At 41.6% G+C, this 26,384-nt stretch overlaps 3 non-coding genes and 1 pseudogene across 3 annotated transcripts; all 4 read right to left on the reverse strand.

The window, feature by feature from the left end:
- Positions 1 to 4,625: 4,625 nt before the first annotated feature.
- On the reverse strand, positions 4,626 to 6,621 carry LOC116803249. Its single transcript, XR_004363499.1, has one exon. It is a non-coding gene; the product is annotated as a small subunit ribosomal RNA (ribosomal RNA).
- Positions 6,622 to 11,444: 4,823 nt separating this feature from the next.
- Positions 11,445 to 20,859, reverse strand: LOC116803246 (annotated as a pseudogene).
- Positions 20,860 to 21,253: 394 nt separating this feature from the next.
- Positions 21,254 to 21,432, reverse strand: LOC116803247. The gene has a single exon (XR_004363497.1). It is a non-coding gene; the product is annotated as a 5.8S ribosomal RNA (ribosomal RNA).
- A 687-nt stretch (positions 21,433 to 22,119) lies between these two features.
- LOC116803248 lies at positions 22,120 to 24,114 on the reverse strand. The gene has a single exon (XR_004363498.1). It is a non-coding gene; the product is annotated as a small subunit ribosomal RNA (ribosomal RNA).
- Positions 24,115 to 26,384: the final 2,270 nt, after the last annotated feature.

Here is a 26,384-nt window from a genome sequence, read left to right on the forward strand (position 1 = left end):
CCCCCCCCCCCTCCTCACTCCTTATCAACTTTGGAGAAGATGGACTGGCAGGCCCCCCCGCGCACCCACAAGCTTGGAACAACACCACGCAAAAAGGCTCTGAGAACACGCAAGAGCAGCTCCAGCAGCGAGGGAAGCACCTCGCATACAGAGCCGGGCGAGATAAAGCGAAAACCGGCAAAGAAAGCACAGGGAGAGGAGCTGGAAGATAAGCCAAGCACTAGCGCAGCTCTGCGCAAGAAGCTCGCCAACAACGCCTTCGCTTTACTCTCGACCGAAGAAGACGAGTACGACCAAGAGAGCTCTGATGACGAACCCGGACCTAAAGACGATTCCAAGCCCAAGACCCCCGAGAAACCAAAGCCCACCCCGAAGACCATCAAGCCACCTCCGATTTTTATCCCCGATGTGACCAACATCTCGGCACTCGTCAAGATGATCACGACTCTTGTAGGCCCGAAGAACAATTTTACCTACAAGACCGTGAATGGCAACAACGTACGTGTCATGATGCCGGACAAAGAGTCCTATACAGCTCTGCGTCTCCAACTTGTGGCCCAAAACAAGAGGCATCGGACTTTCCAGCCGAAAGATGAACGTGCATACAAGGTTGTCATCAAAGGACTCCACCACTCCACCGATCGTGAGGAAATCATTGAAGACCTTCGCAGACAAGGGCACGCTGTTAGAGATCTGCACAATCCCATTGGCAGAAGAACTAAAGAACCGCTGGGAATATTCTTCGCCAACCTGGAGCCTTCCAGCAACAACAAAGACGTCTACCAAGTCAAGCGGATCTGCAGGTCGGTAGTAACCATTGAACCGCCGCAGAAGTTCAACGACGTGCCTCAATGCTTCAGGTGCCAAGGATTCGGTCATACACAGCGTTACTGCTTCCTGGAATACCGATGTGTAAAGTGTGGAGGCCCTCACGAATCGAGGGCATGTGAGAAGAGGGAGGACGACAAAGCGTGCTGCTTCCACTGCCAGGCGGACCATCCTGCGTCTTTCAAGGGATGCCCTGCATACAAAAGGGCCAAAGCACTCGCTGCTCCGAAAACAAGGCCCGTCGCTAATGCTAACAAGGCGCCGCCCGTGGCATCACCAAACGTCACCTCTGGCAGGAGCTACCGAGACGCCCTCAACGGAGTGCACGCAGCACCGCAGAATCCCACAACCCCAGTCCAAACCCAAACAGAAACCCCACACTCCGGTCAGATAGAAGCGATGTTCGCTCGCATGGAAGGAATGATGGAAAGGATGATGGAGCGCATGTTCACCCAGATGACACAGCTGGTGGCCACCATTCTCAACAGCAAGTCATGCAACTAAAGCTCCACCTAGTCGTCTGGAATGCGAACGGCCTGCAGAACAGCAAGGCCATAGTCGAGCACCATCTGAAGACCCACCAGATCGATATCCTACTCGTAGCCGAAACCCACTTCTCCCCCAGATCCCACTTTAATATCAGCGGATATGACCTCATCCATGCAGACCATCCTTCTGGCAGAGCACGCGGTGGAGCAGCCATCCTCATCAGGAGCGGTATTCATTACCTAGAGCTGCCCGCGTTTCAGCAAGACTGGGCACAATGTCCTGTCATCAGGATTGTCAGCCCGCAAGGAGATTTAGACATTGGAGCGGTCTACTTTCCCCCCAGATACCGCATAACAGCATCTCACCTCAGTGAGTTCTTCGAGCATTTTGGGCCCCGCTTCATAGCAGCTGGAGATTATAACGCCAAACATTCTTGGTGGGGATCGCGCGCCAACAACCCCAAAGGGAAAACTCTGTTTGGGTACCTGCAACGCCACCGACTGGACTGCCACTCCACTGGCGAGCCCACTCACTGGCCAACGAATCCCCTCAAGACTCCAGACCTACTGGACTTTGCTGTGTCGAAAGGCATAGGGCATGCGAAGATCAGCTGCACAACAAATGCTGATCTCCTGTCAGACCACTGTGCAATAAACGTGCTAATCAACACGCCAGTCCTCAGGAAAACCCCGCTCAGAAGGCTCACTGGAAAATATACCGACGCCGCCAAGTTCGCGTCCTGGATGCTCTCCACCGTCAATCCGAACCCCATCCTCAACACACCCAGGAACATTGATGAAGCTATCGGGAATCTCACCAGGCAGATGCAAAACGCTGCGGAATTCGCAAGCCCACCGCCACCAAAGACTGCGAGAACACCTAGCAGGGACCTCCACCTCTGGTCCCCGGAAATTGCGGCACTCGTGACTGAGAAGAGGCGTCTCAGGAGAGTTTGGTTCTTGACGCGCAATCCAAGAGACAAAACAGCGCTCAATCACGCCACAAAGGAGTTGAAGGACAAGATCTCCAGCCTACGCCAGGACTCCTTCCTCAGATTCCTCGAGGAACTCTCTCCCGGGGACCCAGACCACAATCTGTGGAACGTCACCCGCCACATTAAACGACCAGCCAAAAAGGTTTCCGCAGTGCGCAAAGCAGATGGATCCTGGTGCCTTTCGGATGCTGAAAGAGCAGAAGCTTTCGCCGAACACCTTTACAACGCCTTCTCTCCGTTCGACTGCTGCACTGCCGAAGAACATGCTGAAACAGCCCGGTTTCTCAATAGCCCAAGCTCTCCCGGTCCCCCGTTGGAACCAGTCGACCCTGAGGAAGTTGCGCAGGAGATTGCTCTACTGAAGAACAACAAATCTCCAGGCCTGGATCGTATAGATGCGGCGGCCCTAAAAATGCTCCCATCCCGCTGCACACAAATGCTGGCCAGCATTTACAACAGCTGCTTCCGGCTAGGGTACTTCCCGGAAGAGTGGAAAAGAGCAGAGGTTATTGTCCTCCTCAAGCCTGGTAAGCCTGAAGCCAATCTCGCCTCCTATCGTCCGATTAGTTTGCTGGCAATCCTCTCCAAAATACTCGAAAGAGTATTTTTGCGCAGAGTATTGCCAGTACTGGATGAGGCTGGTTTGATCCCCGATCACCAGTTTGGCTTCAGGCGCTCCCACGGAACACCAGAGCAATGCCACCGGCTAGTCGAACGGATCCTCGAGGCATTCGAGCAAAAGAAATACTGCTGCGCTGTAATGCTCGACGTGAAGCAGGCATTCGACAGAGTTTGGCATCCTGGACTCCTCCATAAACTCAAATCCTACCTCCCAAGCCCCCATTTTACCCTCCTCAAATCCTACACTGAGGGAAGAGCATTCCAAGTCAGATGCGGAAGTGCAATAAGCCTACCCAGACTGATCAGAGCTGGAGTTCCGCAAGGCAGTGTGCTCGGACCAATACTGTACACCCTTTACACCGCAGACCTTCCCATAATCCCCTCCAGGAACCTAACTATAGCGACTTATGCAGATGACACGGCTTTCCTCGCCTCCTCATCCGACCCACGAGAAGCCTCCGAAACAATCCAAAGGCAAATGGACGCGCTACATCCCTGGCTCAGCAGGTGGAACATCGTAGTGAACGCGGAAAAATCTACCCAAACAACATTTGCACTAAGGAGAGGAGACTGCCCACCGGTCACGCTAAACGGAGTCATCATTCCCAACGCACCCGCACCCAAGTACCTAGGACTTACCCTGGACCGCAGGCTCACTTGGCGTCCCCACATCGTCAGCAAACGCATACAGGCCGATGCGCGTCTGAGGCAGATGCATTGGCTTATTGGGAGAGGGTCCAAGCTAAGGCAGAACCACAAAATCCTGGTGTACAAGGCAATTCTCAAGCCCATCTGGACCTACGGGATACAGCTATGGGGCACGGCAAGCCACACGAATCGCCTGCGTATACAGCGGTTCCAGAATAGGTGCTTGAGAATTGCCTGTAATGCGCATCCCTACCACGAGAATGTCGCCATACATAGGGAACTTGGAATCCCACAAGTCGCTGATGAAATCTCCAGGCTCAGCGAGAGATACCTGAAAAGGCTCGAAAACCACCCTAACCACCTCGCCACCAACCTGTTAGACAATAGCCAAACAAGCAGACGTCTCATGAGGAGACACCCTCTCGATCTTCCACAACAATAGACAACACATATAAAACCCGCCACAAATACATGTACAATAGTATCCCTTAAGCTAATGTTCCCCCGCAAAACCATTTAATTATTGTCCACTAGGACAGATTTTAAATAAATAAACGCACGCTAAAGAAAAAAAAAATTAACCTGATGGATGACAGGTACAAACATTGTATATTTTAGGTTGTTGCATTAGCCAACGTATGCTCATAACATAGATGAACAATACATATTCGCAACGCGTGTATATTATGGTCCATATACACACACACTTATTTTGATTACCACACATTCAAAATTATTTTTATTTTAATTCGACTTCTACTTTCGAATTTAGTTTAGTTTCTTCGATTTCCATTTTCGAGAATTTGTTTTTATAGGAAACGCCGTTGTTGTAGTAAGTACTGCCACAAATACGCACAGCAACATTAATAATGTTAAAGTCTTTTTATGAGGTTGCCAAGCCCCACATATAAAATAAAAGCCATCTTCATTTTATTTTGACTTTAACTTTTGATTCCGTGGAATCATTTTGTAATATTTTTATTTTGGTAAATTGTATTTATTTGTATTATAACAAATATTTATTAACGATAAGGATATTATACAATAATGATCCTTCCGCAGGTTCACCTACGGAAACCTTGTTACGACTTTTACTTCCTCTAAATAATCAAGTTCGGTCAACTTTTGCGAAACAACCGTAACACGCAAGGCGTCACAGTGATCACGTCCGGAGACCTCACTAAATAATTCAATCGGTAGTAGCGACGGGCGGTGTGTACAAAGGGCAGGGACGTAATCAATGCGAGTTAATGACTCACACTTACTGGGAATTCCAAGTTCATGTGAACAGTTTCAGTTCACAATCCCAAGCATGAAAGTGGTTCAGCGGTTTACCCGGACCTCTCGGTCTAGGAAATACACGTTGATACTTTCATTGTAGCGCGCGTGCAGCCCAGGACATCTAAGGGCATCACAGACCTGTTATTGCTCAATCTCATTATTGCTAGACGCAATTTGTCCATTTAAGAAGCTAGTGTCCTTATAATGGGACAAACCAACAGGTACGGCTCCACTTACATAAACACATTCAAACACAATAAACATTTTACTGCCACCATGAATGAAGGCTAACATAAGCTTCAGCACCATAATCCTGAAGATATCTATTTAATATATTTGAGTCTCGTTCGTTATCGGAATTAACCAGACAAATCACTCCACGAACTAAGAACGGCCATGCACCACCACCCATAGATTCGAGAAAGAGCTATCAATCTGTCTTACACACTTATGTTCGGACCTGGTAAGTTTTCCCGTGTTGAGTCAAATTAAGCCGCAGGCTCCACTCCTGGTGGTGCCCTTCCGTCAATTCCTTTAAGTTTCAGCTTTGCAACCATACTTCCCCCGGAGCCCAAAAGCTTTGGTTTCCCGGGAAGCGACTGAGAGAGCCATAAAAGTAGCTACACCCAATTGCTAGCTGGCATCGTTTATGGTTAGAACTAGGGCGGTATCTGATCGCCTTCGAACCTCTAACTTTCGTTCTTGATTAATGAAAACATCTTTGGCAAATGCTTTCGCTTAAGTTAGTCTTACGACGGTCCAAGAATTTCACCTCTCGCGTCGTAATACTAATGCCCCCAAACTGCTTCTATTAATCATTACCTCTTGATCTGAAAACCAATGAAAGCAGAACAGAGGTCTTATTTCATTATCCCATGCACAGAATATTCAGGCATTTGAAGCCTGCTTTAAGCACTCTAATTTGTTCAAAGTAATAGTACCGGCCCACAATAACACTCGTTTAAGAGCACTAGTGCAGGTTTTTAAATAGGAGGAACATATGAAAAAATACAAGTATTTAATCACATATAAGAACTCCACCGGTAATACGCTTACATACATAAAGGTATAGTACTAACCACAATTGTAAGTTGTACTACCCGTATGAAGCACAAGTTCAACTACGAACGTTTTAACCGCAACAACTTTAATATACGCTATTGGAGCTGGAATTACCGCGGCTGCTGGCACCAGACTTGCCCTCCAATTGGTCCTTGTTAAAGGATTTAAAGTGTACTCATTCCAATTACAGGGCCTCGGATATGAGTCCTGTATTGTTATTTTTCGTCACTACCTCCCCGAGCTGGGAGTGGGTAATTTACGCGCCTGCTGCCTTCCTTAGATGTGGTAGCCGTTTCTCAGGCTCCCTCTCCGGAATCGAACCCTGATTCCCCGTTACCCGTTGCAACCATGGTAGTCCTAGATACTACCATCAAAAGTTGATAGGGCAGACATTTGAAAGATCTGTCGTCGGTACAAGACCATACGATCTGCATGTTATCTAGAGTTCAACCAATATAACGATCTTGCGATCGCTTGGTTTTAGCCTAATAAAAGCACATGTCCCATAAGGTTCATGTTTTAATTGCATGTATTAGCTCTAGAATTACCACAGTTATCCAAGTAACTGTTAACGATCTAAGGAACCATAACTGATATAATGAGCCTTTTGCGGTTTCACTTTTAATTCGTGTGTACTTAGACATGCATGGCTTAATCTTTGAGACAAGCATATAACTACTGGCAGGATCAACCAGAATAATGTTTTTCCTTCATATTCCATTCATATTTTTTGAATCGAAATAAGCAATATAATAGATATATAGATTTTTCACTTTATATAATTCCATGATTTTTATTATATTGAATAAAATTCAATATTTCGCCTTTGGGTAAAATTTTAAATATATAAATATAAGTAAAAAATCTATTCGATTACGGCCATTTTTATATAGCATTCGTAATCCATATTTTCATTTTTAATTTATACTTGTTTTACCAATATAACAAGAATTTCATATAATTATTGTAATATATATGTTTCTATAATTTTATCTTTTTATATATACATATTTCATTATAAAATATCATTTTATTTCCAACATACATAATTATTGTATCCACACATGTACAATTTTTGTTTAACCAATATAAATATTAAGTTAAATCATTTGCATTTTGAAGATAAATTTAAAATTTATCTCTTTTCATATATCTCTCTGGTAATATATAACATAAAACCAAGCGCATATGATAATATTTCCACATTTAATATATAATTTTATATTTCTTTCATAAGAATCCATATTTGTATTATACCGTAACGATATAATAATCCAACTATACGGCAGGTAATAAATTAATATTTGCCTGCCTCCAAAAATTAACGATAATATATGGAAACGATTTGTTATTCTATATATAATAGAAACTTGACTTTTGTTTCAACGATATTATCTAAAAAGCGTATATTCCTATTATCCGCGGAGCCAAGTCCCGTGTTCTATAGAACTGAGAAACAAATTTGTACGGATAATAATATACTTTATTTTATGTAACCAATATAAACATAATCCGAAATAAATATTTCGAATAATGCGGGAGGTCGGCAACCACTGCCTACCTATAGTAGTTTTTGAACCCGCTGTCCTCAAAGCGGGTATTTTCAATTCCGTTTGCCACCCAACATACGGTCTATTCTCTTATATATTAAGAGATTATAGGAACATTTCATTTTTTTTCCATTATTCATATATAATATGATTATTTTTTTTTTATACATATAATAAATATTAATTTTTATATGTTTATTATTTAATTTACTCATATAATTGCCAAATTCATATGAATACATAAGTTTTGAACAATATGAGAGGTCGGCAACCACTGCCTACCTATAGTAGTTTTTGAACCCTCTGTCGTAATTCCGGTCGTTTACACTACTATACCCTCTCACTATAATGGCTTTTCTCTATAATACTAAGAGAATATGGGAATATCTCAGCATTTTTTCCCATATACATATAATAATTAACCATTTTCATATGTATATTATTTAATTTAATCATATAATTGCCAAAATCATATGAATACATAAGTTTTGAACAATATGAGAGGTCGGCAACCACTGCCTACCTATAGTAGTTTTTGAACCCTCTGTCGTAATTCCGGTCGTTTACACTACTATACCCTCTCACTATAATGGATTTTCTCTATAATACTAAGAGAATGTGGGAATATTTCAGCATTTTTTCCCTTATACATATAATAATTAATCATTTTCATATGTATATTATTTAATTTACTCATACAATTGCCAAAATCATATGAATACATAAGTTTTGAACAATATGAGAGGTCGGCAACCACTGCCTACCTATAGTAGTTTTTGAACCCTCTGTCGTAATTCCGGTCGTTTACACTACTATACCCTCTCACTTAAATGGCTTTTCTCTATAATACTAAGAGAATATGGGAATATCTCAGCATTTTTTCCCATATACATATAATAATTAACCATTTTCATATGTATATTATTTAATTTAATCATATAATTGCCAAAATCATATGAATACATAAGTTTTGAACAATATGAGAGGTCGGCAACCACTGCCTACCTATAGTAGTTTTTGAACCCTCTGTCGTAATTCCGGTCGTTTACACTACTATACCCTCTCACTATAATGGATTTTCTCTATAATACTAAGAGAATGTGGGAATATTTCAGCATTTTTTCCCTTATACATATAATAATTAATCATTTTCATATGTATATTATTTAATTTACTCATACAATTGCCAAAATCATATGAATACATAAGTTTTGAACAATATGAGAGGTCGGCAACCACTGCCTACCTATAGTAGTTTTTGAACCCTCTGTCGTAATTCCGGTGGTTTACACTACTATACCCTCTCACTTAAATGGCTTTTCTCTATAATACTAAGAGAATATGGGAATATCTCTGCATTTTTTCCCATATACATATAATAATTAATCATTTTCGTATGTATATTATTTAATTTACTCATACAATTGCCAAAATCATATGAATACATAAGTTTTGAACAATATGAGAGGTCGGCAACCACTGCCTACCTATAGTAGTTTTTGAACCCTCTGTCGTAATTCCGGTCGTTTACACTACTATACCCTCTCACTTAAATGGCTTTTCTCTATAATACTAAGAGAATATGGGAATATCTCTGCATTTTTTCCCATATACATATAATAATTAACCATTTTCATATGTATATTATTTAATTTAATCATATAATTGCCAAAATCATATGAATACATAAGTTTTGAACAATATGAGAGGTCGGCAACCACTGCCTACCTATAGTAGTTTTTGAACCCTCTGTCGTAATTCCGGTCGTTTACACTACTATACCCTCTCACTATAATGGATTTTCTCTATAATACTAAGAGAATGTGGGAATATTTCAGCATTTTTTCCCTTATACATATAATAATTAATCATTTTCATATGTATATTATTTAATTTACTCATACAATTGCCAAAATCATATGAATACATAAGTTTTGAACAATATGAGAGGTCGGCAACCACTGCCTACCTATAGTAGTTTTTGAACCCTCTGTCGTAATTCCGGTCGTTTACACTACTATACCCTCTCACTTAAATGGCTTTTCTCTATAATACTAAGAGAATATGGGAATATCTTAGCATTTTTTCCCATATACATATAATAATTAACCATTTTCATATGTATATTTTTTAATTTACTCATATAATTGCCAAAATCATATAAATACATAAGTTTGAACAATATCAGAGGTCGGCAACGGTCTTTCCTCTATAATACTAAGATAATATGGGAATATTTCATCATTTTTTCCCTTATACATATAATAATTAATCATTTTCATATGTATATTATTTAATTTACTCGTATAATTGTCAAAATCCTATGAACACATAAGAGAATACAATATGAGAGGTCGGCGCAACCATAATATAGTAGTTGATGACGAGGTGTTTGGCAACTTGACACAATCCATTAAAGTCTTTATATTAATTATATGAAAGGGACAATATCATATGCGTCACTAAATTGATGACGAGGTGTTTGGCAACTTGATACAATTCTTTAAAGTCTTTATATCAAAAATTATATGATAGGGACAATATCATATGCGTCACTAAATTGATGACGAGGTGTTTGGCAACTTGACACAATTCATTAGAGTCTGTATATTAATTATATGATAGGGACAATATCATATGCGTCACTAAATTGATGACGAGGTGTTTGGCAACTTGATACAATTCTTTAAAGTCTTTATATCAAAAATTATATAATAAGGACAATATCATATGCGTCACTAAATTGATGACGAGGTGTTTGGCAACTTGACACAATCCATTAAAGTCTTTATATTAATTATATGATAGGGACAATATCATATGCGTCACTAAATTGATGACGAGGTGTTTGGCAACTTGATACAATTCTTTAAAGTCTATATATCAAAAATTATATGATAGGGACAATATCATATGCGTCACTAAATTGATGACGAGGTGTTTGGCAACTTGACACAATTCATTAAAGTCTGTATATTAATTATATGATAGGGACAATATCATATGCGTCACTAAATTGATGACGAGGTGTTTGGCAACTTGATACAATTCTTTAAAGTCTTTATATCAAAAATTATATGATAAGGACAATATCATATGCGTCACTAAATTGATGACGAGGTGTTTGGCAACTTGACACAATCCATTAAAGTCTTTATATTAATTATATGATAGGGACAATATCATATGCGTCACTAAATTGATGACGAGGTGTTTGGCAACTTGATACAATTCTTTAAAGTCTTTATATCAAAAATTATATGATAAGGACAATATCATATGCGTCACTAAATTGATGACGAGGTGTTTGGCAACTTGACACAATTCATTAAAGTCTTTATATTAATTATATGATAGGGACAATATCATATGCGTCACTAAATTGATGACGAGGTGTTTGGCAACTTGACACAATCCATTAAAGTCTTTATATTAATTATATGATAGGGACAATATCATATGCGTCACTAAATTGATGACGAGGTGTTTGGCAACTTGATTCAATTCTTTAAAGTCTTTATATCAAAAATTATATGATAAGGACAATATCATATGCGTCACTAAATTGATGACGAGGTGTTTGGCAACTTGACACAATTCATTAAAGTCTGTATATTAATTATATGATAGGGACAATATCATATGCGTCACTAAATTGATGACGAGGTGTTTGGCAACTTGATACAATTCTTTAAAGTCTTTATATCAAAAATTATATGATAGGGACAATATCATATGCGTCACTAAATTGATGACGAGGTGTTTGGCAACTTGACACAATTCATTAAAGTCTTTATATTAATTATATGATAGGGACAATATCATATGCGTCACTAAATTGATGACGAGGTGTTTGGCAACTTGACACAATCCATTAAAGTCTTTATATTAATTATATGATAGGGACAATATCATATGCGTCACTAAATTGATGACGAGGTGTTTGGCTACAGGAAAAAATCATTTATTTATCGAATCATCAAGCAAAGGATAAGCTTCAGTGGATCGCAGTATGGCAGCTGCTCAACCACTTACAACACCTTGCCTGTTACAAAAGTCGTTTACAATTGATTCTAGGCTTTGTCATTGTATTAAATAATGCTTTTATATGTAACTAGCGCGGCATCAGGTGATCGAAGATCCTCCTAATTTACTATGTTACAAATTACATTGGCATCACATCCATTGTCGTTTATAAAATAAATTATAAACTTTAAATGGTTTAGAAGCCATACAATGCAAATTGCCCCTTATTTATCATTGCAGTCCAGCACGGATACGACCTTAGAGGCGTTCAGGCATAATCCAACGGACGTAGCGTCATACCACTGTTCGCTCGAACAAGTATTGTGCCATTGGTCCGTACCTGCGGTTCCTCTCGTACTACGCAGGAATGCTGTCGCAACAACGTTTTGTCATTAGTAGGGTAAAACTAACCTGTCTCACGACGGTCTAAACCCAGCTCACGTTCCCTTGCATGGGTGAACAATCCAACGCTTGGTGAATTTTGCTTCACAATGATAGGAAGAGCCGACATCGAAGGATCAAAAAGCGACGTCGCTATGAACGCTTGGCCGCCACAAGCCAGTTATCCCTATGGTAACTTTTCTGACACCTCTTGTTAAAAACTCTTTAAACCAAAAGGATCGATAGGCCGAGCTTTTGCTGTCCCTGTGTGTACTGAACACCGAGATCAAGTCAGCATTTGCCCTTTTGCTCTATGTGTGGTTTCTGTCCGCACTGAGCTGGCCTTGGGACACCTCCGTTATTATTTGAGAGATGTACCGCCCCAGTCAAACTCCCTACCTGGCAATGTCCTTGAATTGGATCATACCTGAGTAATTGGAGTTATACCAAATTTTCAAATCAAAAATACATAAATGCATCGTTTTATTAAAGAATTTGTTTGCGATTATATAACAAACTCGTGATACTTTGATCAAGAAGCTTGCATCAAAACCCAATACCATAAGATATAATAAATATATCCGTATAATGGCTAGGAAATGATACACGTTCCATTTAATCAAGTAAGTAAGGAAACAATAAGAGTAGTGGTATTTCATTGACGATACCAAACCGAGGTCTAATATCTCCCACTTATTCTACACCTCTTATGTCTCCTTACACTGCCAGATTAGAGTCAAGCTCAAAAGGGTCTTCTTTCCCCGCTAATTATTCCAAGCCCGTTCCCTTGGCTGTGGTTTCGCTAGATAGTAGATAGGGACAGTGACTTTCGGACCTCTCCGAACTTGTTTTACGTGGCGTGTTCCACACTGAAGGGATTACAACCACGACACCCTGAACACCCACAAGTGGTGCATGTATCAACATGGTGCATGAGTCTGGATACGCCAGACAAACGTCCCGGACTGGAAGCTATAGCTATGTACATAGCGACCACCCCGGTAGCAATTCGAGTACTTGCTTGCCGGGCAAGCACTCCCCCTTGCTGAGGAGCGAGATCTACCTAAAATCTCTACTGATCTCTGGGTCACAGCACCCGAGTTTTGCGCAACTAGCACCGTAACTCAAACGTCGAACACGAAGGCTCTACCCGCGATATGGGTATCAACCACAGCCACCACGATACTCCCACCAGGGGGCCTACCTCAATGTGCTGTCTTGGAGCAGCACAACCCGTGGTACCGAAAGAGAGGCTCGGTGGGCCTCCTCCTTTTGCTCCGACAAGCATGGTTAGAGGAACCAGTCGCTATATTAGTCGCCTCTTACGACAAGCAATAGCGGGCTGTGGAAGTATTCTCGCCCGCTAACCACACGGCGAAGTTTTGGGCTAAATACCCCTCCTCCTACGGAACACCTCGTCCGCAAACGCTGCCAGCCGTTGAATCCTCTGCTGATCTTCCAGGATTCTATTGAAGGTCCAGTTTTCGCCAAGGCGCTGCACTCCAAGTCCATCGAGGTTTCGCAAATCTGCATATAGAGGACAAGCGCACAATATGTGCATCCAGTCCTCATATGGATCACCACAAGCGCAAGCAGTGGTATCGCTGAGGGCTCTCCCTTGCAAAAATGCGTTAAACGACCCGTGACCTGTCAGCAGGAAAGACGTCCTCATCGAGAATCCAAAGCTTGGATCTCGATAGGCGAGAGTGACGTATGGGATGAACTTGTGCGTCACCCGTCCTGGTTCGCTGTCGTCATCCCATCTGTTTTGCCAATTCTGCAGCAAGCACTCCTCTAGGCGAGTCTTCCTCTGCTTCCAGCTTAGACACGTAGTGTCCTCGCCGTATAGCCAGTCGTTCTCCTCCAGCGGGTATCCACGCTTCAGCTTGTACTTGACCGCTAAAAACTTAGCAGCCAAGTCAAGCGGGGGAGCTCCGCCAAGTACCTGCAGTGCCACTGTGGACACTGTTCGGCATACCGAAAGGCATCCAAGCAGGATTAGCCTCTGGCAGGAGGCTAGTCGTCTCCGGGCGGCTACCTGTTCGGCGGTGTCATACCATACCGGGGCACCAAACAGCACACAAGGTGCCATGAGTCCGTCATATATGGTCCGCCTGGCTCGAGGACTGAAGCCCCAGTCGGCTCGAAGCACACGCGCCAATGCTCCAACGACTCCGGTCATCCGCTGGCGAAGCGAAGCTATGTGCGTGAGGAATTTCATTCCTTCACTGACCGTGATGCCAAGGTACCGACAGCTACGCACATACGGAAGGTTCGCTCCAGCAAACCTCACCGTAGGCGCACGTCTCAAGGCACCTTTCAGCAGCATTATTACCGTCTTGCTGGTCGAGACGGTAACGCCAACTTCCGCTCCCCACGCTTCTACGATGGACATCAGCTCTGCACCTTTTTCCTCTAGCTCAGCTCGGGAATTTCCCTCGACGAGAAGCAGCAAGTCATCCGCGTATGCACTCAGCTGGCAATACGGCTGGAGACGCTGAAGCAGTACATCCATCAGTATGTCCCAGATAAATGGGCCACTGATTGACCCCTGCGGGCAGCCTCTAGTTACCGGTACATCCACAGTACCGGAACTGCTTCGGATCACTGCTCTTCGGCCGGAGAAAAAGCTCTGCCACAAGCCCATCTCCCGGCATCCCAAGTCGGCTAGTCGGCGGAGTGCAGCACTCCATTCGACGTTGTCGAATGCTCCTTTGAAGTCCACGAATGTGCCGAGCACGTATTGCGCCGGGCTGGCACAAACACTGCTCTTCACGTGCCTCCAAGCATCCTCCACACATCGTCCTTGGCGAAATCCAAATTGCCATCTGCAGCCTTCCGGAAGAACTTCTCTCACACGATTCACCATGATGGCCTCGAGCACCTTACCAAAGACTGGTAGCAAGCATATTCCTCTATATGAGGAGGGCTCACATTTGTCCTTATCTGGCCCTTTGAGCAGCGAGACAACTCGTGGGCACTTCCACTCAGCGGGAAAGTATCCTAATCGGATGCATCGGGAAAACAACGATGCAAGGTGCTCGGGTATGGCGCGCCAGACTGCCTTGCAGATAGTGCCATTAATGCCGTCCAAGCCGGGAGAGCGCCTGCTCTTCAACCGGGCAACACATGCATCAACCTCGAATACTTCGAGGGCCGGTGGGACTTCCTCCGCGATGGCAGTCGGTGCTTCGGACTCCGCAACTGGGAAGAAATTGCGGAGGAGCACTCGTGCACAGTCACCCCAATCGGTGATCATCTCGCCATTCACGCGGAGGCACCCAATCTCCGTGCACTTCCTGCGGCCTCGGCAAATCTTATAGACGCGCCCCCATGGGTCGTCGGCATGATCTCCCACGAAGCGTTTCCACTCATCCATTTTCGCCCTCCAAATGAGCTTCTTGTAGTTGGCTGAGGCCCGCCTCAGGTCGACCAATACACGCTCTATTGCGGCATCATCATCATGACGCCTTCCATTTTGAAGTAGGCGACGAAGTCTCCGGACTTCGCGCCTTGCATCACAGAGGTCGGCAGTCCACCAACGTGCTCTCCTGTTGGGCAATCGGATGGACTTTCTTCCCAGCGCAATATCACATACATTATGTACTATACTGCGCAGGGTCGAAACTTGCTGGTCCAACGGCGACTCTGAGAAGTTTTCCGGAAGTTCGGCTGCTCTACTCACCATTTCCTCCTTGAACAATCGCCAACGTGCATTGGAGAAGTTCCAGGACGGCACAGGAGCTATGCTCTCAACTGCGCGCGCGGTAGTTGGTTCGGCCACAACAGTAATGATGTTGTGGTCACTCAATTCCCACTCGTCCACTCTCCACTCATATGTGGCCCACATAGATGCTGCCTCATTGACGATTGTCACGTCGATATCGCTTGTAGCTCTGTAATTATCGAACGTGTACACCTCTGTTGACTGGTTTAGGGCGGCGACTCTTGCCTCCAGCATCCACTCTGACAGCAGCTCACCCCGTCTGTAGTTAGCTTGCCCCTCGGCATGACGAGAGAGTTTGCTAAGCCACATGGGGGACACTGCATTCGCGTCGAGGCCCAGGATTGCGGGGGTTCTGCTGGCCTGCAGCAGGACCGCATCCATGTACCGGATGTACGGTTCCAGAGGTGCATCATACTGGCAGTATGCGGCGCAAAGGAAGATTGAGCCAAAACTCCCTTTCACGACCAGACATACGCCATAATCTGTGGTGAGGGTCTCCACTGGCATACAGATGGCTTCCTGGTGATCCACTAGGATGGCTGCCTTCCCTCGCCGATCGATGAAAATTCTCATTCCTTCAGGCAGCACATCCATTCCGTCCCCGCCGAGATACGGCTCCTGCACCAGCGCGAACATAGACTCCGATCTCCTGAGTCGGACTCCGAGCTCGATGGTCGCAGCTCGGCCTCGGCCACAGTTCGCTTGGATGAAGCTAAACATTAGTGTCTAGCTTGCACCCTCGCCAGCAACGCCCCGTATATCGGGCAAACGCTCGAGAGCATGTAATGCCCCGAGGGTTGCCCTCTGTGGCGGCAGTTCCGGCAGTCCACCGGGTTTTGGCACTTTGCCGCAGTGTGGCCTTGTTGCCCGCACTGGCGACAGACACTATCCTTCTGCCGGCATTCGCTGACCTTGTGGTCGAAACCCACACATCTGTGGCAGGCGTATGTGCGGACCTGTGACCGGCATCGGAATGAGAACCACTTGATGTAGACACGACCTACATCAAGCTTCGCCATCGCCCGGTCGTCAACCTCCAGCGTCACATTTACTGTGGCGCCGTCAGCTACCGACCACGCCTTGGTCACCAGGTGCACTGACTTCTTAAACTGGGCCAGATTCATTTCGCTGTCGAAGTTGTTTTCGTGGAGCTCCTTCATAAACTCCTCAGGGCCGATAGCTGTGTCGACGTCATATACGACGACCTTCGGCTTCTCGGCCGCATTCCGTGCCACATTTAGGCCAACCTCGGCGAATCTTTTTGAAGCGACCACCTTCTGCAGCTCTCCCACCGAAGGAGTGCGAATGATCGCACCACCACCTCGACGGAGCTCACGGACCTCGTGTACTCTGACTCCGAGAGAGGGTGCAACCATCGTTCGCACCTTTTCCGCTATGTCTTTCCCCGATAGCGCAGGGTCGTCGCACTTCACCACCGCTGACCACGTCTCGCGGACCTTGGTAGTCCGCGGGGCAGCGATGGGTGCAACCTGCTGCATCTGGGGAGCATTGGCGGCCGTATTTTTCAACAGATTCAACGACGGCGGCGGCGGTGGCGGCATAGCAAGCCGCGTCTCCAGCTCTCCGCACCGGAGCATTAGCGCCAACACCAGCTCATCGTAGCGGCTGATAGCATATGAGAGCTCTTCCGTGTCCACTTCTCCTAGTCTGCGGAAGCTGCTTCTCACCATGCGCTGTGTGGCCGACAGCTCTGCCATCATGGCTGCTTGCCCAGCACGGGCGGCAGCGGTGGCGGCAGTGGCAGTGGTGGCAACAATTTTAGCAGCAGTGAAAACGGCGGAGGCAGCAGTGTGGTCGGCAGCAGGGGCAGCAGTAGGATCAGCAGCGGTGGCAGCAGCGTGGGGGGGGGCAGCATCAATGGCAGCGTTCTCCGTAGCCGCCCGGGCGTCCTCCAGCGACGAAAACGGCTCCTCCAGTACCCCAACGGGTTCTGGCACTCCATTCGATGCCAGGGCAACCAATTTCGCCTGCGTTGGCGCCGAGCTCTTAGATGCCAGATGGCTTCTGCGCCTGCCTCGTCTGGACTTCATCGAGGCACTACTTCCGCTCAAGGCACTCGCGCTGCTGTCGCTCTCCATCGGCATAAATACGATGGTGGCTCCACCTACCGTCGACGCCAGCAACCGTATGCTCGTTTACTCGCTGACAAAAGGTAGTTGCTCTGGAACTCGAGCTCCACCTATCGGTAGAGTCTGGTAGCACTAAAACTCTCCCTAGACACAAACCTTAGCAGTGACTCCCACCAATAAGCTTTGTGACAGCTGATCAAAAAGCTTACTCGAAAAACTTACTCGTAAGTTCGCCTTCAGCACGTGCTAAGTGGAAAATTCCCAACAATTAATTGTTAATTACTTCCAAACCGCTTGTTTATAACACACGAAAATTAGCACACGACTTTCGCGGAGCACTAATTCACCGATTTTATTACTTTCCAAACACGGAAAACCAAGTTCTTCGCAATCTGTACACGAGCGCAACGAAAACACGTCCGTCGTTAATCCATTCATGCGCGTCACTGATAGGGACAGTAGGAATCTCGTTAATCCATTCATGCGCGTCACTAATTAGATGACGAGGCATTTGGCTACCTTAAGAGAGTCATAGTTACTCCCGCCGTTGACCCGCGCTTACTTGAATTTCTTCACTTTGACATTCAGAGCACTGGGCAGAAATCACATTGTGTCAACACCCGCTAGGGCCATCACAATGCTTTGTTTTAATTAGACAGTCGGATTCCCCAAGTCCGTGCCAGTTCTGAATTGATTGTTAATTGATAATCGTTATAATTGATAAGAACTAATTGGTTTAACCCAAATAGTATTCTTAAAAATTTTAGCAAGAAAGTTCCACAATTGGCTACGTAACTAAACTATCCGGGGAACAAGTAACTAACATAAATGCTAGAAACTCTATTTACCCAGAACGAGCACATAAACCATGTTATTGTTTCCCAATCAAGCCCGACTATCTCAATCTTCAGAGCCAATCCTTATCCCGAAGTTACGGATCTAATTTGCCGACTTCCCTTACCTACATTATTCTATCGACTAGAGACTCTTCACCTTGGAGACCAGCTGCGGATATTGGTACGGCCTGTTGAGAAGTTTGCGTGTCCCCACCATAAATTTTCAAGGTCCGAGGAGAAAATATCGACACAACAGTATATGTCATGCTCTTCTAGCCCATCTACCATATCTCTCTGCGAAAGACTTCCATGGTAGTACGGCTATAAAACAGAAAAGAAAACTCTTCCGATATCTCTCGACGGCTTCTTTATGGTCGTTCCTGTTGCCAGGATGAGCACGAGGCCCATATTTAATAACAAACGGATACTCAACAGGTTACGGAATTGGAACCGTATTCCCTTTCGTTCAAAATTATTCAAGTGTATTATATTCGCTTTGTTTATATAGTTAGGCATTTTTGTTTTACTTGAAAATTTTCGGCTTTCGCCTTGAACTTAGGACCGACTAACTCGTGATCAACCACTGTTCACACGAAACCCTTCTCCACTTCAGTCCTCCAAGGTCTCATTCGATTATTTGCTACTACCACCAAGATCTGTACCAATGGCAGCTCCATGCAGGCTTACGCCAAACACTTCTACGCATACCATTGTACCTTCCTACTCACTAAAGTTTCAAAATTTATATCACAAGTAATATAAATCATCTACTTTAGCGGTAATGTATAGGTATACAACTTAAGCGCCATCCATTTTAAGGGCTAGTTGCTTCGGCAGGTGAGTTGTTACACACTCCTTAGCGGATTTCGACTTCCATGATCACCGTCCTGCTGTTTTAAGCAACCAACGCCTTTCATGGTATCTGCATGAGTTGTTAATTTGGGCACCGTAACATTACGTTTGGTTCATCCCACAGCGCCAGTTCTGCTTACCAAAAGTGGCCCACTGGGCACATTATATCATAACCTTGAACTTCATATCAAGAAAGTTAAGGTTCTTACCCATTTAAAGTTTGAGAATAGGTTAAGATCGTTTCGACCCTAAGGCCTCTAATCATTCGCTTTACCAGATAAGATTATTTTATATAATATTAAAATGCACCAGCTATCCTGAGGGAAACTTCGGAAGGAACCAGCTACTAGATGGTTCGATTGGTCTTTCGCCCCTATACTCAATTCTGACAATCGATTTGCACGTCAGAACTGTTTCGGTCTTCCATCAGGGTTTCCCCTGACTTCAACCTGATCAAGTATAGTTCACCATCTTTCGGGTCACAGCATATATGCTCAAGGTACGTTCCAGTTAGAGGCATAAATAATATAAATATACATTATACATAACTATATAGAACGCCCCGGGATTGTGTTAATTAGCTATAAATAGCTAAAAAACTAATCCCATTATTAGTCAAGTTAATTACGCTATTAGGTTTACATCCCAATAACTTGCACATATGTTAGACTCCTTGGTCCGTGTTTCAAGACGGGTCCCGAAGGTATCCTGAATCTTTCGCATTGTTAATCATACAAGAGCATATAATAAACACAAAAATCAATGATAATTATGCCATTATATAATTCCGAAAAATTAACGCTCTGTAATAATATAAATCTATCAGCACTTTATCAAATTAATAACATTTATTCTGTGTTAAAATGCAAGCAATTTAATTGGAATAAACTATAAGTTATATTTTATGATAAATTTGGGATATGCTAATAGATTACAATGTCCTTATATGGAAAAAATGCACATTATTCTTAATAATATTATTTAAATATTACAATTTTAATGATGAATTTTCCATAACGGATATTCAGGTTCATCGGGCTTAACCTCTAAGCAGTTTCACGTACTGTTTAACTCTCTATTCAGAGTTCTTTTCAACTTTCCCTCACGGTACTTGTTTACTATCGGTCTCATGGTTATATTTAGTTTTAGATGGAGTTTACCACCCACTTAGTGCTGCACTATCAAGCAACACGACTCTTTGGAAACATCATCTAGCAATCATTAACGTTATACGGGCCTGGCACCCTCTATGGGTAAATGGCCTCATTTAAGAAGGACTTAAATCATTAATTTCTCATACTAGAATATTGACGCTCCATACACTGCATCTCACATTTGCCATATAGACAAAGTGACTTAGTGCTGAACTGTTTTCTTTTCGCTCGCCGCTACTAAGAAAATCCTTGTTAGTTTCTTTTCCTCCCCTAATTAATATGCTTAAATTCAGGGGGTAGTCCCATATGAGTTGAGGTTGTATATATAACTATATTTTGCCATAAATTCTTTATATATAAATGATAAAACAATCAATTAAATTCGTTATAAATAGTTCCAATAGTTCTTGTAAGCAAAGTCATTTTTATCCATTTAACGAACCAACGAAGAATAATAACAAAACCAAGATTTTTCTTTTTCCGAATCATTAATAAGAGACAATTCTAGATGAAAAATATTTCAATTTTTTATGCTAGACATTTCTCAGTATTATTTGATTGAAAAAGAAAATATTTCTCTTCGTTTTTCACATTCAAATGTGAGATAATGTTTTTCATTTCTTTTTTAATATTATGAATAAAATCATTATTTAATCCAATAATATACCATATGCTTATAAAAAATTTATAAACAACTTAATTAGCATAGTCTTACAACCCTCAACCATATGTAGTCCAAGCAGCACTATAAAATTAATTAAAGTACATAACAGCATGGACTGCGATATGCGTTCAAAATGTCGATGTTCATGTGTCCTGCAGTTCACACGATGACGCACAGTTTGCTGCGTTCTTCATCGACCCATGAGCCGAGTGATCCACCGCTTAGAGTTTTATAATTCAATTTTATATAATGTCAATATTGTTTTTATTGAAAGAAATTAAAAATACACCATTTTACTGGCATATATCAATTCCTTCAATAAATTTATTTTTATACCTAAAATAAATGTTGCGAAATGTCTTAGTTTCATATAAGCATTATGTATCATAATAATCTGGTTATGGTTTGCTATTTTGGGTGACACATACTGCAAAATTTATATAAAACATTAACCTGATGGATGACAGGTACAAACATTGTATATTTTAGGTTGTTGCATTAGCCAACGTATGCTCATAACATAGATGAACAATACATATTCGCAACGCGTGTATATTATGGTCCATATACACACACACTTATTTTGATTACCACACATTCAAAATTATTTTTATTTTAATTCGACTTCTACTTTCGAATTTAGTTTAGTTTCTTCGATTTCCATTTTCGAGAATTTGTTTTTATAGGAAACGCCGTTGTTGTAGTAAGTACTGCCACAAATACGCACAGCAACATTAATAATGTTAAAGTCTTTTTATGAGGTTGCCAAGCCCCACATATAAAATAAAAGCCATCTTCATTTTATTTTGACTTTAACTTTTGATTCCGTGGAATCATTTTGTAATATTTTTATTTTGGTAAATTGTATTTATTTGTATTATAACAAATATTTATTAACGATAAGGATATTATACAATAATGATCCTTCCGCAGGTTCACCTACGGAAACCTTGTTACGACTTTTACTTCCTCTAAATAATCAAGTTCGGTCAACTTTTGCGAAACAACCGTAACACGCAAGGCGTCACAGTGATCACGTCCGGAGACCTCACTAAATAATTCAATCGGTAGTAGCGACGGGCGGTGTGTACAAAGGGCAGGGACGTAATCAATGCGAGTTAATGACTCACACTTACTGGGAATTCCAAGTTCATGTGAACAGTTTCAGTTCACAATCCCAAGCATGAAAGTGGTTCAGCGGTTTACCCGGACCTCTCGGTCTAGGAAATACACGTTGATACTTTCATTGTAGCGCGCGTGCAGCCCAGGACATCTAAGGGCATCACAGACCTGTTATTGCTCAATCTCATTATTGCTAGACGCAATTTGTCCATTTAAGAAGCTAGTGTCCTTATAATGGGACAAACCAACAGGTACGGCTCCACTTACATAAACACATTCAAACACAATAAACATTTTACTGCCACCATGAATGAAGGCTACATAAGCTTCAGCACCATAATCCTGAAGATATCTATTTAATATATTTGAGTCTCGTTCGTTATCGGAATTAACCAGACAAATCACTCCACGAACTAAGAACGGCCATGCACCACCACCCATAGATTCGAGAAAGAGCTATCAATCTGTCTTACACACTTATGTTCGGACCTGGTAAGTTTTCCCGTGTTGAGTCAAATTAAGCCGCAGGCTCCACTCCTGGTGGTGCCCTTCCGTCAATTCCTTTAAGTTTCAGCTTTGCAACCATACTTCCCCCGGAGCCCAAAAGCTTTGGTTTCCCGGGAAGCGACTGAGAGAGCCATAAAAGTAGCTACACCCAATTGCTAGCTGGCATCGTTTATGGTTAGAACTAGGGCGGTATCTGATCGCCTTCGAACCTCTAACTTTCGTTCTTGATTAATGAAAACATCTTTGGCAAATGCTTTCGCTTAAGTTAGTCTTACGACGGTCCAAGAATTTCACCTCTCGCGTCGTAATACTAATGCCCCCAAACTGCTTCTATTAATCATTACCTCTTGATCTGAAAACCAATGAAAGCAGAACAGAGGTCTTATTTCATTATCCCATGCACAGAATATTCAGGCATTTGAAGCCTGCTTTAAGCACTCTAATTTGTTCAAAGTAATAGTACCGGCCCACAATAACACTCGTTTAAGAGCACTAGTGCAGGTTTTTAAATAGGAGGAACATATGAAAAAATACAAGTATTTAATCACATATAAGAACTCCACCGGTAATACGCTTACATACATAAAGGTATAGTACTAACCACAATTGTAAGTTGTACTACCCGTATGAAGCACAAGTTCAACTACGAACGTTTTAACCGCAACAACTTTAATATACGCTATTGGAGCTGGAATTACCGCGGCTGCTGGCACCAGACTTGCCCTCCAATTGGTCCTTGTTAAAGGATTTAAAGTGTACTCATTCCAATTACAGGGCCTCGGATATGAGTCCTGTATTGTTATTTTTCGTCACTACCTCCCCGAGCTGGGAGTGGGTAATTTACGCGCCTGCTGCCTTCCTTAGATGTGGTAGCCGTTTCTCAGGCTCCCTCTCCGGAATCGAACCCTGATTCCCCGTTACCCGTTGCAACCATGGTAGTCCTAGATACTACCATCAAAAGTTGATAGGGCAGACATTTGAAAGATCTGTCGTCGGTACAAGACCATACGATCTGCATGTTATCTAGAGTTCAACCAATATAACGATCTTGCGATCGCTTGGTTTTAGCCTAATAAAAGCACATGTCCCATAAGGTTCATGTTTTAATTGCATGTATTAGCTCTAGAATTACCACAGTTATCCAAGTAACTGTTAACGATCTAAGGAACCATAACTGATATAATGAGCCTTTTGCGGTTTCACTTTTAATTCGTGTGTACTTAGACATGCATGGCTTAATCTTTGAGACAAGCATATAACTACTGGCAGGATCAACCAGAATAATGTTTTTCCTTCATATTCCATTCATATTTTTTGAATCGAAATAAGCAATATAATAGATATATAGATTTTTCACTTTATATAATTCCATGATTTTTATTATATTGAATAAAATTCAATATTTCGCCTTTGGGTAAAATTTTAAATATATAAATATAAGTAAAAAATCTATTCGATTACGGCCATTTTTATATAGCATTCGTAATCCATATTTTCATTTTTAATTTATACTTGTTTTACCAATATAACAAGAATTTCATATAATTATTGTAATATATATGTTTCTATAATTTTATCTTTTTATATATACATATTTCATTATAAAATATCATTTTATTTCCAACATACATAATTATTGTATCCACACATGTACAATTTTGTTTAACCAATATAAATATTAAGTTAAATCATTTGCATTTTGAAGATAAATTTAAAATTTATCTCTTTTCATATATCTCTCTGGTAATATATAACATAAAACCAAGCGCATATGATAATATTTCCACATTTAATATATAATTTTATATTTCTTTCATAAGAATCCATATTTGTATTATACCGTAACGATATAATAATCCAACTATACGGCAGGTAATAAATTAATATTTGCCTGCCTCCAAAAATTAACGATAATATATGGAAACGATTTGTTATTCTATATATAATAGAAACTTGACTTTTGTTTCAACGATATTATCTAAAAAGCGTATATTCCTATTATCCGCGGAGCCAAGTCCCGTGTTCTATAGAACTGAGAAACAAATTTGTACGGATAATAATATACTTTATTTTATGTAACCAATATAAACATAATCCGAAATAAATATTTCGAATAATGCGGGAGGTCGGCAACCACTGCCTACCTATAGTAGTTTTTGAACCCGCTGTCCTCAAAGCGGGTATTTTCAATTCCGTTTGCCACCCAACATACGGTCTATTCTCTTATATATTAAGAGATTATAGGAACATTTCATTTTTTTTCCATTATTCATATATAATATGATTATTTTTTTTTTATACATATAATAAATATTAATTTTTATATGTTTATTATTTAATTTACTCATATAATTGCCAAATTCATATGAATACATAAGTTTTGAACAATATGAGAGGTCGGCAACCACTGCCTACCTATAGTAGTTTTTGAACCCTCTGTCGTAATTCCGGTCGTTTACACTACTATACCCTCTCACTATAATGGCTTTTCTCTATAATACTAAGAGAATATGGGAATATCTCAGCATTTTTTCCCATATACATATAATAATTAACCATTTTCATATGTATATTATTTAATTTAATCATATAATTGCCAAAATCATATGAATACATAAGTTTTGAACAATATGAGAGTCGGCAACCACTGCCTACCTATAGTAGTTTTGAACCCTCTGTCGTAATTCCGGTCGTTTACACTACTATACCCTCTCACTATAATGGATTTTCTCTATAATACTAAGAGAATTGAATATTTCAGCATTTTTTCCCTTATACATATAATAATTAATCATTTTCATATGTATATTATTTAATTTACTCATACAATTGCCAAAATCATATGAATACATAAGTTTTGAACAATATGAGAGGTCGGCAACCACTGCCTACCTATAGTAGTTTTTGAACCCTCTGTCGTAATTCCGTCGTTTACACTACTATACCCTCTCACTAAAGGCTTTTCTCTATAATACTAAGAGAATATGGGAATATCTCAGCATTTTTCCCATATACATATAATAATTAACCATTTTCATATGTATATTATTTAATTTAATCATATAATTGCCAAAATCATATGAATACATAAGTTTTGAACAATATGAGAGGTCGGCAACCACTGCCTACCTATAGTAGTTTTTGAACCCTCTGTCGTAATTCCGGTCGTTACACTACTATACCCTCTCACTATAATGGATTTTCTCTATAATACTAAGAGAATTGGAATATTCAGCATTTTTTCCTTATACATATAATAATTAATCATTTTCAATGTATATTATTTAATTTACTCATACAATTGCCAAATCAATGAATACATAAGTTTTGAACAATATGAGAGTCGGCAACCACTGCCTACCTATAGTAGTTTTTGAACCCTCTGTCGTAATTCGGTGGTTTACACTACTATACCCTCTCACTTAAATGGCTTTTCTCTATAATACTAAGAGAATATGGAATATCTCTCATTTTTTCCCATATACATATAATAATTAATCATTTTCGTATGTATATTATTTAATTTACTCATACAATTGCCAAAAATCATAT

This window comes from Drosophila sechellia, unplaced genomic scaffold, assembly GCF_004382195.2.
Source record: "Drosophila sechellia strain sech25 unplaced genomic scaffold, ASM438219v1 U_36, whole genome shotgun sequence".
Lineage (NCBI taxonomy): Eukaryota > Metazoa > Arthropoda > Insecta > Diptera > Drosophilidae > Drosophila > Drosophila sechellia.